Source organism: Nicotiana tomentosiformis, chromosome 10 (assembly GCF_000390325.3).
Source record: "Nicotiana tomentosiformis chromosome 10, ASM39032v3, whole genome shotgun sequence".
Lineage (NCBI taxonomy): Eukaryota > Viridiplantae > Streptophyta > Magnoliopsida > Solanales > Solanaceae > Nicotiana > Nicotiana tomentosiformis.
In genome coordinates, this window is record NC_090821.1 from 64,680,603 (window position 1) to 64,685,219 (window position 4,617).

A 4,617-nucleotide genomic window follows, 5' to 3' on the forward strand; every position below is an offset into this window, starting at 1 on the left:
TTGTATAGAAAATCTTTCCAAGGGCCATTGTCCCGGTGTTTAGGAGCGTTAGAAGCTGACTATGTCATGAGAGAAATCCACGAAGGGATATGCAGCAATCACTCAGGCGCAAAGTATTTGGGGCTGAAATCGGTACGGGCAGGATATTACTGGCCTCGCGTGGAACAAGACGCCAAAGATTTTCTACGAAAATGTGATAAGTGTCAATGCTACGCATCACTAGTACATCAACTGGCAGAACCTTTGCATTCGGTTCTGTCCCAATGGCCATTCATGAAATGAGGGATGGACATCGTCGGACCGCTTTCACCGGCTCCCGGAAAGGTAAGGTTTCTTTTAATTTTGACTGATTATTTTTCTAAATGGGTGGAAACAGGTTCTTATCGGAAAATCGGATAACGCCAAGTGATTGATTTCCTGTAGGAAAATATAATTTACAGGTTCAAAATACCAAAAGAGATAGCATGCGAGAATGGGCCACAATTTATCGGTACAAAAGTTACAAAGTTCTTCGAAGACTTGAAAATAAAGAGAATCACATCCTCTCCTTATCATCCGAGCGCAGCCAGTCAAGCGGAGTCAACAAACAAAGTGATCATTTAAAACCTCAAGAAAAGGTTGGATGCACCAAAAGGCAAATGGCCCAAAGAGTTACCTGAAGTCCTATGGGCCTACCAAAAAAGGGCCAAATCAAGTACATGAGAAACTCCTTTTTTCCTCGTATACGGTGCTAAAGATTTAATCCATGTTGAAGTGGGCGAACCCACTTTGAGATATTCTGAGACAAATGGAGAATCTAGTCTCGTCCAAATCACACCTCAAAACAAGGATATGAAACGGTTGATTGTAATAATAGTAACCCAACAAAGAGTCAGGATCGAATCCATAGGGAGTTTATATGGGAGTTAGGAGTATATATTCTAGTACGTGAGTTAGAACTATCTTAATTTACAATTCCACAAATTAGCTTTTTGTTTCTATTTCTATTTTTAAAACCAAGATTGCAAAGTTAAGAAATAAAACTAAGATAATTATTTTTGTTGTAATTTTCAAGTTTGTAAAAAGCCTAAGGCTATGACCATCGCCTAGGTATTTGCCTAATAGGATATAAATCTTAATGCTTGTTTTGTTGATCGAGGTATATTATAGCTATCAACTCTCAATTACCACTCAGTACCTCTCGGTCAAAGAGTGGTTTTACCCATTTTGGCTTTCTCAAGACAAAATGGGTATTGCACAAAATGGTTGATAAAAGCTCAAGTCGGGTTATTACTATCTCTAGGTTGAATCCTTTAATTGGGTTGACCAATCTCTTGATTGACCCAATTTCTTGTTAGACAAGTTTTCCTAGACTAAGTCTCTCTTTCTCAAGTAAAGACCAAGTCAAATAGGCATGAACTAATGTTTGCAACCATTAATTCCACAAATTAAAGCATGAACAAGGCTAAAAAATAAACACCCAATCGTAAACAAACACTAAATTAGATACCCATAAGGTTTACACACTAGGGTTGGATCACAACCCTAGTAAACATCTAGCTACTCATGATTGAAATTGAAGAATTAGAAGAAGAAATGCTAATTAAACTCATATTGTAAAGTCAAAATGATAAAAGCTATGTTAAAATGTCCCAAAATATAGAAAACTACTAAAAGAAGAAAAGAAAAATAGGTGCAGGACTTGCTGATGTCAAAAGTTGACCCAATTTTGCGAAACTCGTATATTTATACAAAGCTAGAAATTTCAGACAAAAATGCCCTTCGGGAGGTTCTGCGGGCGCACAATTCCATGTGCGGTCCGAAGAAGTCTTCATCTTGCAGGAGCTACGATTCTGCGGCCGCATAATTCTTCACTGCAGCCATGAGGCCTTGTTTCTGCGGTCCGTAGATTTATTATTGCGGCTGCAACCTGGTCTTCTGCGTTCGCAAGGCACTTCTTCTGCGGCTACACAATTCTTGTGCGGTCCGCAATCTTGAGGTACTTGGACATTAGAAATTTGCTTACACTCTGAAGTTCATCTCCAGTGCTTCATTTGCGGCCGCACAATTCCTGTGCGGTCCGCAGTTTTCTAGGAAACCTGTTGGGGTTTTCTTCATTGTTTGAGGCCGCAGATGAAATTCTGCGGTCCGCACTTTGCAAGCTCTTGTGTTTTTTGTTGACTTGTATTTTAATTACTCCTTGTTGAATCGTATTTCATCTCAGGATTCCAACTTCCAACATTTCCTGCAATTGTTTCACATTTCATCAGTTTCGGAAACACAATTAAACGCTTTTAGATTAAAACAAAAGCTAAAAGGCGCTAATAAGCAGTCAAAATCTTCACTTATCATAATAGAATAACGAAGAAATGCTAGTCAACTTGGAATTGCTCGAAAGACGCAGATACTTGGCGCATGTAAGAATGGAAACTTAAAAGCAGAGGATGGGGCTATATTACAATCGAAGATCCATTTTCCATTTTTTCAAAGCAGGAGACTTGGTTCTAAGTAAAGTAACACAAAATACTCGGGAGCTCAACGCGGGAAAGCTAGGCCCAGCGTGGGAAGGTCCCTACCGGATTTCAGTTGTCACTGGAAAGGTTCATATGAGTTGGAGAACCAAAATGGAGACAAGTTCCCCAGCAACTGGAACGTGGCACACCTCAAAAGATATTATTGCTGATGAACAACACTCAAACTGAAAGTATGTGCTGCACTATTTTTCCCTTCATTTAGTTTTTGTCCCAATTGAGTTTTTCTGGCAAGGTTTTTAATGTGGCAAACGAAAAGCATACTACGAAGAAAGCAACAATAAGACCTTTGATAGCAAGTCAAATGAACAAGCTTCCACTCGGGGACGATTAGGTAATCTTTGGTTCGATAGCAAATTCCCACCGGGAAGATAAGTTTGCTACCGAACAGTGGTTACCCGACCGTTCATGAGCACAAACCTCCAGAGGACTGTTAGGTATTCTTTCGCTCGATATCATGGATTCCTAAGGGGAAAACAAGATATGTTACCGAGTGAGGTATTACCTAGAAATTCATTCGTGGGACCTTCGAAGATACAAGAATTTCAGTGTTCCAATTCGCATTCTTCGCATTCAAACACTGGAGGGGAATGATATGAGGATACGTCAACAATGACTGCCACATCAATTGGGAACAGAAATTAGGAACAAAATACATCATCGGGACCGGGGACTACACAGTCATCCCCGTAGAAACAAGTAGTACAAGATAGGCACAAGTAATGGCAATTTCTTTTCTGCATAACAAAATGCTTATGTAATTTCTGAAAATAGAAGGAATAAAATGAAATCATTTTACTTTTATCTTGTTTCTTATCCGAGGGATGAGTTGATTTTGTCATTTGAAAGTTAAACAAGTACTTCAAATGTTAGTGCCGTAATGAACAGGAAACGTCCTCTTCAAAAGCACCGTAAACATAAGAGGGCCCTCTCTTATAAAAACCCTCACGTTAAAGGGTTGGTTCTGGAAGAATCAATGCCAGAAATCCAAAATGCCATCAGGGAAAAATACACTCGAAGTCGTATATGAAAAGGACGCAAAAAGTAAACTTGCAAAATTATTCATAGAAACTTTTACGTAAAAGGGAAACTTGCACAAATATTCATAGAAACCATCACATAAAAGGGAAACTTGCGCAAATATTCATGAAAACCCTCACATAAAAGGGCTAAGACTCAGAACCAAAATGCTTCGAAGAAAAGGCATCTGAGACTACACATAGTAAAGCGTGAATTGAACAACATGCGCAGAATACTTGAGCAAATGCAAAAGTTAAAGGCTTGCATGGATATTCAAACGAAAGTAAAAATCAAACGCCACTTGAACAAAAAGAAGAAAATATGTCTTTATTTACAAGAACGGGCGAAAATGTTACAAGTGCAAAATGGGAAAAGAAAAAGCTAAACTGCACCGCCTCCGGAACTAGGAGGAAGAGAAGTATCTACATTGCCGGGAAGAGTAGGTGGTTCCGCTAATGGCTCAATTGTTTCCCCAGTTTGGTATTCGGCCTCATCACCTTCCGATCATTCTTCAATTTTCGAAAACTCAAAACCGAAATCAGAAGAACCCGGAGCATCAGACTACGTCGGGAGTCCATTTTTTGCTGCCAACTCAAGCTCTCGGGCCTTAGCAATTTTGGCATCAACATCAATGATACCAGCTTTGGCCTCTTTCAAGGTTTTCCTCCTTTTGAATATGGAATAAGATTTTTTAACAATGAGGGAAGTCGCTCGACACTTAAGTTCTTCTTTTAGTTAAATAACCTCGGTAGAAAGGTTTTCTTGGGCGGATCTAGCAGATTTGAGGCTGGCGTTAAGCTCGCGAACAGTTGAACTAAAGATCCTATTATGCTCGATAGTTTCCCTATACTTCTCTTCTAACTGGGCATGTTTTGCCTCCACAGCAGCAAGCTCTTCACTTTTGGAGTTCAAGGCTGCCTCCAAGTTAATCACCAACCTCACGGTCGATTGCAGCAAGAATGACGTTTTGGACTTCTGCCCATTTGGCCTTGGCCTCATCAAAATTAACCCTCAACGGCCCAATTTCTTGGCTGAGGATTACCACTTATTGCTCGCGTTGCAGCAAATGAGCCTCCAAAAGTGCGGC